Genomic DNA, 15,612 nt, shown 5'->3' with positions numbered 1-15,612 from the left:
CCTAGATCTAGCAAGTCTCTTAGTAAATAAAAGAGAGTAGCAGGAAATACTTTCTCCTAAATAGTTATCCCAGCAATTGCTATACATTCTTTCTGTTCTTGCGGAGCCTACAGCTTCTTGTAAATCTCTTACAAACAATTCCTTCTGCTGAAGTGATGTCGTGAAACCCCCAATACTTTTGTATTTACTTATGACTTGTCTACTAGCCACCATAAGAGGGGTTTCAGGGTAGCACTTAACTCTGGTGAGTTAGTCATATTTTTAAGACACTCATCAGATATTGGAGTCGTCAACACTCTTAAGAAAGAGCTTTAAATAAAGGAATGTTGAGCATGAGTAAGTACAAAGAGCAGTAGAAACAGTAAAGGTTTAATAGGCACTCTTATACAGTGAAGAAAAGAAAAGCAGAAACACATCTTTCCCAGGGGTTTTCCAGCCTTTCCAGGAGTAGGCCTCTTTGAAGCCCTATTCTCTGAGGTAGACTTCGGTGAAGTCCTAATACTCAGAGATAGGTCTCTGTAAAGCCCCATTCTCTGAGGTAGACTTCAGTGAAGTCCCAATACTCAGAGATAGGTCTCTTTGAAGCCTCATTCTCAGGTCTGAAAGCTGGTTTCCCATGCTAAGCAGACTCCACTGGAGTAAGTGTGGCAATAAATAAATATCAATTTATTTGTGAAATTATCAACTAATTCTAGTAAGTTTCATTGTGTGAAATATAAAATCAGCACATATAAATATAAAATATATAACTATATATACTATAATTAAAAGGCACACGTTTTGCATTGTTCTGTTGTAGTTACTGTATCAAAGGCAAATCTGTTTTAAAGTATTAATCCATTATCTCTACCTCAGTGTTTGATAGAATTAGACCTAAGGCTTTACCATTTGTAGATTTACAGCATGGAGGCAATAGGAAACTCTGTGATTAAAGCATTATCAATTTAATGCCTAATAACGAGGAGAAACATATGGACTTCTCCTGCAACTATGAAAATATTTGGTGATAAAAAGGCAGTAGTGTAAGTTCCTGCCTGGTTGGATGGTAGACAGGCCACGACATTAAGTAATCATGCATACCAACAATTTTTTCACCTTCTTTGCTTCAGCTACTTTTGAAATGGAAGGTATAATAAACAATTATATTTTGATAAAATACCTTCTAGTCTGAACAGTTCTGTTTGAACTGTTCATCTCTCTATGATCCCTTGTAAACAAGATTAGTTTTGTTCCAGTAAGACAATCTATGCTGTCAGGGTAAGATATTCTGGTTGGTCTGTTCCCACATGGAAGAAGGATAAAGGCTCAGGTAGACATTTGTGCCAGTAACACCTCATTTGGGAAAACGTCAACTGAAGAAGTTTAGAAGTAGCTCTTAAGCAATGCTTACTTTGAATCCATTAGGTCCACAGAGCTAACACAGTTGGATAAATAAATACTTGAAAAAGCCATCACCTTTGGGCCTATCAATAAATAATTGAGAGTACGATCAAATTCCAAATCAAAAGACTTAAGATAGTCATTAACAAAAAAATTTGCAAATGTGAGCAATAGATTGATCAATATAATTTTTTCCACTATTCACAGAATTTTAAGGAAATAAGATCGATAGCATTGTTAGGAACAATAAGGTTTACTTGTTACTAGTAGGCACCCATAGATATAAGCCTGAATAAAGATTGCATCATTAACTACTTAAATTTAGAGGATACTACATGCTTCAGCAGCACGTATACTGAAATTAAAATGCAGAGATTAACATGGCACTTGCACAAGGATAATATGAAAATTTGAGTAATATTCCATATTTTTCATTCTTCAGATGCAAGAAATGAAAAACAGTTATTAAAAAGTTGATTACAAAATTACAAGTATAACAATACACGTAATTCACATAATTAAATTTAGTTTGACATCAGTGTATTAAATCTTCACCACAGAAAGGCATCTACATAGCATAAACTTTACAAAACTTTTCAAATTAGACAACATTGTCATTTTATCCCAAAGAAAAATAATATTAAGACCTAGAAAAAAAAGGAATCAAACTGTTTCTATATGGAATGCAATCGGAAAGGACACATTAAAGAACCTATATATTATTAAATAATGTAGAATATGAAGTATATCTAAGAGAAAATAAAATAAATTATGAACATTATGCAAACATAGAATATAGAATATTTTAAAATATACTTTTTCAGACAAGCACCAGAAATATTTTAGCTTCTGTACTACTCATTTCAACAGGTAAGTTAAAATTATTTCTGATTAAAAATCACAAACTCTGAAGAAATCATTATACATGTATACAAAAAACTATTGAATACATTTTGACATCCAATGCAGGTAATTCACTTGGAAGAATTCCGCAGAATCCATGAATTTTTACAGTAAAATATTGGTGTTGTCGGGCACTGGTCTCTCATGCCTATAATCCTAGCTACACAGGAGGCTGAGATCTGAGGACCATGGTACAAATCCAGCCTGGGAAGGAAAATCTGTGGTACTCTTCAATAAACCACTAGAAAACTGGAAGTGGAGCTGTGGCTCAATTGGTAGAGCTCTCACCTTGAGCTGAAGAGCACAGGGATAGCTCCCAGGCCCAGAGTTCAAACCCTATGACCGACCAAAAAAAAAAAAAAAAAAAAGATATTGCTCTTATTTGGATTGTGAAAATATTTTGTAGGGACACAAAAGATGGACTTGCATTTTTGAAATTTAAGAAACATAAGCCGACCATTAGGACTTAGGTGAACAATTTGTACAGCCTTCCACAACTTCATAGAGGTAGTGATACATACTTATACTTTTGGCAATATCAAATGCAGTTTCTTCTATGTTGTACTTCAGGCCTGGTTTTATATAATGGTTCAACAAAAGGAGATCCAGCATATCTTTGCTATCTCAATTCTCAGCAGCAAGATGTAAGGGGGTCTTCAGTTTGGGCATTGGTTTCTGTATCATGATGAAGTAAGAAAGAAGCCACTCTGATATTATTCCACATATATGCACTGTGCAGGGGTGTCCAGTCATCTACAGTTATTGCATGTGCCGCTTGAGACACCAACTCACTGACAATGTCTAAGTGTCCACTGTAGGCTTCTCGATGAGGAGAGGTATACTCATAGGCATCCCTACTATTCACATGAATGGCCTTTTGGGAAAGAAGTCTCTGTACTGTAGTAAGCCTAATATTTTTGGCAGCCCAATGAAGAAATTTGCTTGGATCCTTCTCCACTTTTTTTCTTGCAATTGATATCTTTCCTTACTTTTTTATCTTGTTCCTCATATTCTTAAGAATTGCCTAACCAGAGACTTTGAGTGCCAGTGGGAATGAGGTGTCCATGTATTTCCCTAATAGTTCACATTGGTTGAACTCGTCAGAAATATCCAGTGAATTTTCTTCATCTGTTTATTCACCATTTCTCTTTTTCCAATTTTACTATTCGAAATTATTCTAACTGGAGAGTAGGGAATTTATGGAGAGCAGAGGAAAGATGTTCCTCCGTATTCAAACATACACACTGAAAATGAGGACCAGTGATGTCTTCATGTGCAACTTATTCTAGGAATGAGAAAATAGGATCTAATGCCTTCTATATAAATGATTTGGGAAATGGCAAAGCAAAAAGTGAAATGATGCAACCAAAAATATAAAAGCAAAATAAATTAGGATAATTATGGAACAATCATATTATCCATGAGAACCAAGAAAGGGAGAGACAAAGAGAGAGACAGATGTGTAATGACCTAGCTTGCCACAAAATCCATTCCTCTGATCAATTAATAGAGCAAACAAAGTATTATTTTTTAAAAAAGATGAGAGTTCAGGAAGATGGCGGAGCAGAAGCTGGAAGCTAAACAAGCTCTCACATAGAAAGCAGTTTTAGAGTTACAGTGAACAGTCCTAAACCAGAGAATCACACCAGGTGTGCCTTCACGGACAGAGAATTAGGCCAGAGAGAGAAAACACAGCCAAGGACACAGCTCTGAGCACTTGCCAGCAGCCGCTGCGGCAGTGGCAGCGGTGGTGGCAGTGACTACAGCCCCCATACTGAATCACAGAGAGTCCGGGACAAAGGAACCATACACGTCTGGCAAGCAGATTCCACTCAACACCAGCAAGAACTGACAAAGAGAAGAAAAATTCATCTTGCAGTTCAGAGACCAGGGACGATCCAGGAACCAAGATTTGGTGTGAGTAGAAGCCTAACATCCTCACTCCTTCTCAGGGAACAGAGTAGGGAAGGCCACCCCTCCCTCCCCTTCGGTACCGGAAATCACCATCTTGGATACCAACAAAGCTTGGCGGAGCTGCTAGCTCCAACTCAGGCCTTGGAATAAATCTAGAGTCATCTAGCAGGTCACAAGAGCCTAAACTGACCTGCCAGGCTGAGCTCCACCCAGGGAAAAGTCACCCACCTCGGGCGCGAGCCCCAGGAGTGGCTTTCTCCACTGGGTAATCAGAGCCAGAGGCTGCCCCTCCCTTTAGCAGCCTCGACGATCAATTGAAATTCAGTAAACAGAAACCCTGAGAGTGGCTCCAGGCTGGGCTCTGTGAGTTTCTCACAAACCAGCCCCCAGCAAAAGCTACTGTTTGCTGAAAGGCCTCAACTCTACTCAAAACCTAGCCTCATCACAGCATCTCCAAACTTGAGGAAAAAGCCATCTCCCGCTTTTGTGATACTCAAAGCAGATCTCCCTCTCATTGAACTAACCTGGGAGGAGGATCGCAAAACATTGGGGAAAGCAGAGCATTTTTCTGCCTATTCAAAGAAACTGACTTAAGTAACCAACCAAGCCACAGGAACACATGCAGACCAGAGACTCCAAAAAGAGTCTGGTTACAGACACAAGGGAGATACAGGATTTTTCCCACCCCTCCCCAGAAAATAAAGAATTTTTTTTGTACCTTTTAAAAAATTTTTTTTTTCTAAAATTTTTTTTAATTTTTAATTTTTACCTTTTTTGAAAAAAATTTTTTTCCAGTAATTTTTTTTTTCTCTTAGATTTTTATTGTAGGGGTATAAGTTTGTGTGTTTTTCTTTCTTTTTTTTTTGTTATTTTTTGTTTAGTTTTGTTTTTTGTTTACTTCTACTGAACTTCTGATCTTTTTTCTTTCTTTCTTATCCTTTTTTTCCTGTTCTTCTCTTTCGTTCTGTTTTATGTGACTTATTTGCTGTTCTGCATATCCGCAAATAACCCCGTAGTGGATTATGAGACCTTATTCCCCATTGTGTGCACACTTAATAGACAAATTTATTACTCAATTCAAAACCTCTTAGACTTAAATTCCTTAATAGCAGTACTACCTCTTTAGACCTATATAATATTTTAAGTATTTTTATTTTTAAGTTTTTCACATCTCCTTTATATCCCTCCCCTTCTCTCATTATATTTATGTTCTTCTCTGGATAGATTGTTTTTCAATCTGAAAAATAGTTTTAATTTTTACCTTTCTATTTTTTACTGGTCTCTTTTTGTTGCCTTTCCCTTTCTTCTTTTTTTCTCTCTCTCTACTTTCATCCTATCCAACCTATTTCCTGCTTTGAGATTAGTACATAGTTAACACTCCCTGTGCCTTCCCACATCACTCTATTCCTATATTTTACCCACATCTCTTCCTAAACCTAATAATTTGTGGTTTACCAAATTCTTCTAAGGGGTTCGTAGCACATTAATATACAATTGTTTGATCTTGAATAGATGTATCTGATGAACTAAATTATATCTGCAGACTATTGACTGTGCAAATACAGACTTTGGTTGATGCTTGCCTTAAGGTAGTGTTCTAGCACAAAACTGGTGTTAATTTCATCACAAATGGGCACAGTAAGCCAAAAAAAACACAAGAAAAATGGCAAGTCCGGTATCTCAACTCCCACTCATGATAATCAGGGGACAGAACAGATAATGAATAATCCAGAGGAGAGTTCCTAAATAGCTCTACAAACACTGCTGGCAAACATGATAAATGAAAAGATTGAAAACATACAAAGGACACTTTATGAGCATGATAGGGAGAGAGATGAGGCAATCCAAAAGTTTATACAGGAATATCATGAGCGTGCGGAAGCTACTCAAAAACTGATACAGGATTTGCGTGAGCAGCTTGAGAATACACAAAGAGAAAGGCAGGAATGGCATGAGCAGGCTGAGAACACTCAAAGAGAACTACAGGAATGGCATGAACATGAGGAAGCTAAGCAAAGAGTAATACAGGAATTGAGAGAGCTGGAAGAGAATACACAAAGATCACTAAAGGTATTCATGGAATCCATTAACAAAGAGTTGAAGGAAGTCAGGGAGACCACAAAGGGAAAGCTGAATGGAACCCAACAGAAGGAATGGGAATCCAAGGAAACCATAACCAATCAACTAAGTGATTTGAGAATAAACACTGAACACCAAATTAAGGAAGTAAAGAATTTCATACAAGATGTAAAACAAAGCAACAAAGAATTTGAAGCCATCAAAGCTGACCAACTAGAAGGAACAGAAATAAAAAAAAAACAAAGTAGAAAGTATCGACAGCAGGTTAGACCATAAAGAAGATCGAAACTTGGGGACTGAAGACAGCCTGGGCATTATAGAGAAAGAACATACAACCAACCAAGACAAGTCCAAGAAATATAAGAGATCTATCCAACACTTGGAAGACACCATCAGAAGGCCTAATCTAAGGATAATGGGTGTAGAGGAGGACATAGAAACAGAAGTTAATGGTATAGGAAACTTGTTTAGCAGGATTCTAGCAGAGAACTTCTCAAACATGCAAAAAGATAGGCCTATTCAAGTACAAGAAGCTTTTAGAACTCCAAATAGAACAGACCAGAATAGGACATCCAACCATCACATTATAATCCACACAGGATCAATTCAGAACAAGGAAAAGATCCTTAAAGCTGTCAAGGAGAAAAGATTAATCACCTATGAAGGGAAATCAATCAGAATGATCTCAGATTTCTCAGCAGAGACAATCAAAGCAAGAAGAGCCTGGAATGATGCATGCCGTGCACTACAAACAACTACCAACCAAGAATACTGTACCCAGCTAAACTCTCCTTCATAACTGAAGGCCAACTAAAAACCTTCCATAACAAAGAAAATTTGAAACAATACATCTCCACCAAACCAGCCCTACAAAAGATTCTTAAAGACGTCCTACAAATAGAAAACCAACAAGACCAAAATAAAGGCCAAGAAACTGCACCTAAACTGAGAATCCAAGAACCATAGGAAGAACCCAGTTTTTGCCATCCCCAAGAAGGTGGATAACATGACAGGAACTCCCCAATACCTCTCAGTCTATCTCTTAACATTAACGGTCTTCACTCTTCAATTAAGTGATATTGACTGTCTTGTTGGATTAAAAAACAAGATCCTTCTATCTGCTGCCTTCAGGAGTCACATCTTGCCCCTAAAAACAAACACATTTTCAATGTTAAAGGCTGGAACAAAATTTTCCAAGCAAACGGCCCCCATAAACAGGCGGGAGTGGCAATCCTTATAGCACATAAAATAGACTTCAAATTAAAATTCGTGAGAAGAGCTAAAGAAGGTCGCTACATACTAATTAAGGGATCTCTCCTTCAAGAGGATATTACAATTCTACATATCTATTCTCAAAAAAACGGAGCACCCAAATTTATCCATGAAACACTACTTTCCCTCAAATCCCATGTATCCAAAGACATTTATTGTTGGGGACTTTAACACACCACTCTCCCCACTAGATAGATCAACTCGGCAAATCTCAACAGAGAAACCGCATATCTAAACAACTGCATAGATCAACTATATTTAACAGACATCTACCGAATATTTCACCCAACAGCATCAGAATACACGTTTTTATCAGCAGCACAAGGAACATTTTCTAAAATATACCACATTTTAGGCCACAAAGGAAACTTGTCCAAATTCAGAAACATTGAAGTTATACCTTGCATTTTCTCTGACCACAAGGGAATAAAATTAGAACTCAACCCCAAAAGCCACCAACAAAGACCAGAGACACATGGAGGCTGAACAACACACTGCTGAATCTCCAGTGGGTCAAGGAAGAGATTAGAAAGGAAATTCTAATGTTCATGCTATTCAACAAAAATGAGCACATAAATTACCAGCTCCTATGGGACACAGCCAAGGCAGTACTCAGAGGCAAGTTTATAGCTCTCAGTACCTAAATCAACAAATTGGAGAGAGCTGAAACCAACAATTTAATGAGACATCTGAACCTCTTTGAAAATGAGGAGCAAGATAAACCCCAATCCAGTAGACTGAAAGAAATAATTAAAATTATATCACAATTAAATGATTTAGAATCCAAAAAATTATAGAAAGAATCAAGAAAATGAAGAGTTGGTTCTTTGAAAAAGTTAACAAAATTGACAGACCCTTAGCAAATCTTATCAGAAAAAGAAGAGAAAACACACCCAAATAAATAAACTCAGAGATGAGAATGGAAACAACACCACGGAATCAGCCAAGATTCAGAACATTTTAAGGTAATAATTCTCAAAACTTTAGGCTAATAAGTTTGAGAACTTGGCAGAAATGGACCTATTCCTAGCAAATATTGACATGCCAAAACTAAAACAAGATGAGTTACACCAGTTTAACAGGCCCATACCAAGCATTGAAATAGAAACAGCAATAAGAGACCTCCCAGCTAAGAAAAGTACAGGACCAGATGTTTTTACAGCGGAATTCTACAAGGCCTTTAAAGCAGAGCTCACACCAATACTCATCCAAATCTTCAATGAAATTGAAAGAGAAAGTTCATTACCGAACACATTCTATGAAGCCATCATAATCCTTATCCCAAAACCAGATAGGGACTCATCAAGGAAAGAGAACTATAGAACCATTTCTTTGATGGACATTGATGCAAAACTTCTCAACAAAATTTTGGCCAATCGACTTCAAAAATTCATCCAAAAAATCTTACACCATGATCAAACAGGATTCATTTCAGGGATGCAAAGCTAGTTCAATATATGCAAATCAATTAATAGTATTCATCACAGCAACAGGAGCTAGTATTCATCACATCAACAGGAGCAAGGATAAGAACCACATGGTTATCTCAATAGATGCAGAAAAAGCATTCGACAAGATCCAACACCCCTTTATGATGAAGGGTTTGGAAAAATTAGGAATCCATGGAACATTCCTCAATACAATAAAGGATGTATATGACAAACCTACAGCCAGCATTATACTTAATGGTGAAAACCTAAAGCCATTTCCTCTTAATTCAGGAACAAGACAAGGATGTCCACTCTCCCAACTTCTCTTCAACCTAGTATTAGAATGCCTAGTTACAGCAATAAGACAAGATGCAGACATAAAGGGGATCCAAACAGGGAAAGAAGAAATAAAACTCTCCCTCTTTGCAGATGACATGATCTTGTATTTAAAGAATCCTACAGACTCCACTCCCAAATTACTCAAGCTGATTCAAAACTTTGGCAAAGTGGCAGGGTATAAAATTAACCTTAAAAAATCAATGGCTTTTCTGTATGCCAACAATGAGAATAGTGGGGATGAATTTAGGAAAGCAACTCCATTTTTAATAGCCCCACAAAAAATAAAATACCTAGGAATTAACTAAACCAAAGAAGTGAAGGACTTCTATGTTGAAAACTTTAAAAACTTGAAAAAGGAAATCAACACAGAACTTAGAAAATGGGAAAAACTCCCATGCTCCTGGATTGGAAAGATCAATATCTGGAAAATGGCAATACTTCCCAAGGCTATCTACTAATTCAATGCGATACCTATCAAAATTCCAACCTCATTCTTCAAGGAAATAGAACAGGCAATTCAAAAATTCATATGGAAAAAGAAAAGACCCCAAATAGCAAAAACGCTACTCAACGGAACAATCCCTGCTGGAGGAGTATCAATACCAAATTTCTAACTCTTCTAGAAAGCCATAGTAATCAAAACAGTTTGGTACTGGCACAAGAACAGACCTCAGGACCAATGGAATAGAATTGAAAACCCAAAAATGATCCTACAGACCTATAGCCATCTAATCTTTGATAAGGGTGCTAAAAAAAATAGAATGGGAGAAAGACAGCCTCTTCAGTAAATGGTGCTGGCAAAATTGTTTAACTACTTGTACAAAACAAAAGCTAGATCCTTATATATCACCCTGCACAAGAATCAACTCCAAATGGATCAAAGACCTCGGAGTCAAAGCAGACACTCTGAAAACATTACAGGATGGAATAGGAGAAACTGTAGCTCTCCTTGGCGCAGGCCAAAATTTTCTTAATAGACACCCGGAAACACAACAAATCAAAGAAAGGTTGAACAAATGGGATTGCATGAAGTTGCAGAGCTTCTACATGGCAAAGGACATAGCTAGCAAGATCAATAGAAAGCCCACAGTTTGGGAGAAGATCTTCACTAGCCATACAACGGACAATGGTCTCATATATAAAATATACTTGGAATACAAAAAAATTTAATCTCCCAACAACAAATCCTCAAAGAAACAACTGCCCAATAAATAAGTTGTCTAATGACTTAAAGAGAAACTTCTCTGAAGAAGAAATAAGGATGTCCAATAGAAACATGAAGAAATGCTCAACCTCCCTAGCCATAAAAGAAATGCAAATCAAAACATTGAAATGCCACCTCACCCCATTTAGAATGGCATAAATCAAGAACTCTAATAACAATAGATGCTGGAGCAGATGTGGACAGAAGGGAAGCTTACTTCATTTTTGGTGGGAGTGTAAACTTGTTCAACCACTTTGGAAAGTAGTATGGAGGTCCCTCAAAAGTCTCCACATAGAGCTCCCCTATGACCCAGTAGTCCCACTTTTGGGCATTTACCCAAATGTTTACAAACAAGACCATACTAAAGCTACCAGCACAACTATGTTTATTGCAGCATTATTTACTATAGCTAAGGTCTGAAACCAACTCAGATGCCCCTCAGTAGATGAATGGATCAAGAAAATGTGGTATATATACACAATGGAATTCTATGCCTCCATCAGAAAGAATGACATCGCCCCATTTGTTAAGAAACGGAAAGACTTGGAAAAATTATATTAAGTGCAGTAAGCCAAGCCCAAAGAAACATAGGTCCCATGATTTCCCTTATTTGCAATATCTATTATATGTATGAGTTAAGCAGATAAGGTCAGATAAGGTGATGTTAGGAAAATGAACCCTAAGGTATCTATTTTAAATGTTCTATTTTCTTCATGCATTTGTTTCTAACGCAATTTTAAGATTTTTTTTTGTTGCTTTGTATGCCTCTTCCCCACAGTATAACCCCTGCTTTCACTGTATTTGATGTCGCTATGATTTGTGGAGGGGAAGGGGAAAAACAAGTCGTTTATATAAGTATACAGGTTGTCCTGTTGCAACAATAAGAAGTACAAGTTGTCATGTCGAAACGAACTTTACAATTTGGGAGGGGGGAGGATTGGGTGGGGGAAGAGAGGATGAGAATGGATGGGAAGGGTAAACAAAGGAGGAGGCTACAATGCTTGATAAGAAATGTACTCACTATCTTGCCCATGTAATTGTAACACACTATTCAGAGAACATGAATATAATGAGAGAAGGGGAGGGATATAAAGGAGATGTGAAAAACTTAAATATAAAAATACTTAAAATATTATATAGGTATAAAGAGGTAGTACTGCTATTGAGGAATTTAATTCTAAGAGGTTTTGAATTGAATAATAAATTGTGGATTAAGTGTGTACACAATGGGGAATAAGGTCTAATAATGGACAACGCGTTTATCTGAAGATGTGCAGAACAGCAATTAAGTCACATAAAGAAGAACGAAAGAGAAGAACAGATGAAAAGGATAAGAAAGAAAGAAAAGAGTTCAGAAGTTCAGTAGAGCTACACAAAAAAACAAAACAAAATAACAAAACAAAAAAAAGAAAGAAAAATGCACACACACTTATACCCCTAAAATAAAATTCTAAGAGGAAAAGAAAGATTACTAGAAAACAATTTTTTTTCAAAAAAGGTAAAAATTAAAGATTAAAAAACAATTTTAGAAAAAAAATTTTTTATAAATGTTACAACAAAAAAAAATTTCTTTGATTTTTTTGGGGAGGGGTGGGAAAAATCCTGGGTCTTCCTTGTGTCCATAACCAGCCTCTAGTTGGAGTCTCTGGTCTGCTTGTGTTCCTGTGGCTTGGTTGGTTACTTAAGTCAGTTTCTTTGAACAGGCAGAAAAATGCTCTGCGATCCTCCTCCCAGGTTAGTTCAATGGGAGGGAAATCTGCTTTGAGTATCACAAAAGCGGGAGATGGCTTTTTCCTCGTGTTTGGAGATGCTGTGATGAAGCTAGGTTCTGGGTAGAGTTGAGGCCTTTCAGCAAACAGTAGCTTTTGCTGGGGGCTGGTTTGTGAGAAACTCACAGAGCCCAGCCTGGAGCCACTCTCAGGGTTTCTGTTTACCGAATTTCAATTGATCGTCGGCTGCTAAAGGGAGGGGCAGCCTCTGGCTCTGATTACCGGGTGGAGATAGCCACACCTGGGGCTGGCGCCAGAGGTGGATGACTTTTCCCTGGGTGGAGCTCAGCCTGGCAGGTCAGTTTAGGCTCTTGTGACCTGCTAGATGACTCTAGATTTATTCCAAAGCCTGAGTTGGAGCTAGCAGCTCCGCCGAGCTTTGTCGGTATCCAAGATGGTGATCTCTGGTACGGAGGTGGGGGAGGAGTGGCCTTCCCTCCTCTGTTCCCTGAGAAAGAGTGAGGACTTTAGGCTTCTACTCAGGCCGAGTCTTTGTTCTTGGGTCATCTCTGGTCTGCGAACTGCAGGATGAATTGTTCTTCTCCTTGTTGGTTCTTGCTGGTGTTGAGTGGAATCTGCTTGCCTGCCCTGTCTGGCTACTTCGTCCCTGACTCTCTGTGATTCAGGTATGGCGGCGGCAGTTGCCACCGCCACCACTGCCATAGCCCTGGAGGATGCTGGCAAGTGCTTAGGGCTGTCTCCTTGCCTGTATTTTCTCTCTCTGGCCTAATTCTCTGTCCATGAAGGCACACGTGGTGTGATTCTCTGGCTTAGGACTGTTCACTGTAACTCTGAAACTGCTTTCTATGCGAGAGCTTGTTGTGCCTCCTGCTTTTCCTCTGCTATCTTCCTGCAACTCTGCATATTTGCTTTTTTATGAATCATTTTATGAAAACCCAGTTTTTATGAAAGTAAATGGAATAGAATAAAAGAATGTAAGTGAATTGGGTAAGCTAATTATTAGTATAACTTTGTTTTCTATTAAAAGTCCATTGAATGTATATGATGCAGTTAAATTATTTCCTTTGTGTCTAACTTCAGTTAGTATTAGAATCTTTATAGTTATGAGTGAACGTTTAGTATAAATAAAGATCTTTTTAAATGATTAGAATTAACCTTGTATTTTGTGTCCTACTCCCAAGAAAATGAGTTATTTTTAAGTGTTAATAGTTTATCATTATCATTATCAAAGGGAATCTTTATTATCCTAGGGAATTAAAAAATGCAGTATTATTGATGTCTTTTTAAACCAATTGTATTCACAAGTTGGAGAGTCTTTAATTCATACTTAGGTCTTGGTGTCTCTGATTTTTAACCTCTCGTTCCTAACATTAATGATAGGTCAGACTGGATTTTTGGGTATATGAATGATGAAATATTTATCTGGGGTCAAAGGTGATTTTTATATCAGTCTTTCTTTAATAACATTTTAAAGTAGTACATTTCTCTCAAAATGTTGGGCATAAAAAGCAATCAAAATACTTCTAATGGTAAAAAATTTAGGTGAGCTACAATGTGAAACGATTGCTCCAAAAGACCTGCAGTCTGTTTCCATCAGGAATTGGGCGGGTCATTCTTTCAGTAAGACTGTGTTATCCAGAGATGGGGTCCCCAGGCAGTTCAGTGTTGAGTGAAGGGATAAAATATGATTTCTACTATTTTGAGCTAGAAATCAAGAATGTTATAGTTTTGCAGTTCCTTTCACAAGTGAGGTATAAATTTATTATGAATTGGGAGTTTTCATATTTCAGTTACTTATTTTCTTTTATTTGTTGTTGTTGGTCATGGGGCTTGACCTCTGGGCTTGGGTGCTGTCCCTGTGCTCTTCCACTGAAGGCGAGCGCTCTACTACTTGGACCACAGGGCCACTTCCAGTTTACTAGTGGTTTATTAGAGATAAGAGTGTCACAGTCTGTCCTGCCCGAGCTGGCTTTGAACCACAATCCTCAGATCTCAGCCTCCTGAGTAGCTAGCATTATAGGCGTGAGCCACCGGTGTCCGGCTTAGTTACCTATTTTCTAACAAAGACAAAGTGAAATATTATTAGAGTGTGCACAATAATTTTAGGAAATTTTCTTAGAATTAGTAGACAGTGCTGGTATTTAGTTATAAAATATAATGAGGTTATTTGATATGGTGGGAATGGACTTCAGGCTAACACTTACCATGTGTGCAATGTTGTACTAGTAATTCCAACTCTGAAGACTTAAATATCATCATCTTAGAATTAAAAATAGAAGTAGTTCCACTTTATGGGATTATTGTGAGGATTAAATTAGATACCAAAGGTAAAGTACTTGGAAAAACAATCAGAGTTTGATACTTTCGACCTGTTATTTTATCATGTGATATATTCTAATATTTTATTGTGATTTATATATTGTGTCTATTTAGGATATGCAAATTGATGTATTGATATTCATTGCGTTGTTCACTTTTCTGTCATTACGAGGATAATACCTGCAAAGAAAATTTCTCAGAAGGAAATTATCATATTGACTCATGGTTTAAGATCAAATGTCTCCATTGTTTTTAATTATATTTGTATTCAATAGTTGTATGAAGGGTTTTCCATTCAAGGAATCAGTTTATAAGTACGATGGATCTTTACATAACTTTCTCATATCCTTCCAAACCTCACCCCAATTTCATTTTTTCTAGTTTCATACTATTTGCATTGAATATTATGGCTTCACTCTCTACTTCCTTAAGGCTCTTTATTCCTTCCCTTTGATTTCCCCTCACAATTTCCAAGTGATAGTTTCCTGGTATTCATTTTGTTGAATTAAAAGTTCAATTTTATAAGAAATTACACCTTTTAAATACTCCTTTGCAAATAGCATGCTTTGATTAATACTGTTGTTTAACTTGCATAAAATTCTGGCTTCCAAATACGCGTCCTTTGTGTGTCTGACTCTGATGTCGTATACTTAACATAATTTTAGATCTATCCATTTCTTTGCAAATGCTGTAACGGTCTTTATAATGGATGGGTGCAATCCAATTGTGTATATGTACAAAACTTTCTCCAACCATCCCTACGCTAAAGGGCATCTGGGCTGTTTCCATAAGTTCTCTACGGTGAATAGTACAGTAGAGAACATGATTGTGAGAGTGATTTTACTGTAACCTTTTGGAAGAATTCACCACTATTTTTCTGGGAGCAATCCTCTAGCCAATTTTCCAGAATAAGTACATCCCTTCCTTCATCTCCATCACAACGTTTTTCAAGTCCTCAAAAACACACTACCCCCTGCAGGTTTCAACCAGCTAAACCCACACTGTGCCCATATTCTTTGTTGTTGTTGTTGTTGTTTTTTCT

The 15,612-nt window shown here is 37.3% G+C and overlaps 1 pseudogene; it reads left to right on the top strand.

Annotated features, from left to right (window-relative positions):
• Window positions 1-1,715: 1,715 nt before the first annotated feature.
• LOC122103120 lies at window positions 1,716-1,812 on the top strand (annotated as a pseudogene).
• The last annotated feature ends 13,800 nt before the right edge of the window (window positions 1,813-15,612 follow it).

The sequence above is a fragment of the Dipodomys spectabilis genome, unplaced genomic scaffold (genome assembly GCF_019054845.1).
Source record: "Dipodomys spectabilis isolate Male_0828 unplaced genomic scaffold, ASM1905484v1 ptg001795l, whole genome shotgun sequence".
Taxonomy (NCBI): domain Eukaryota; kingdom Metazoa; phylum Chordata; class Mammalia; order Rodentia; family Heteromyidae; genus Dipodomys; species Dipodomys spectabilis.
The sequence above is the reverse complement of the archived record's forward strand: the minus strand, read 5'-3'. Positions and strand labels throughout refer to the sequence as shown.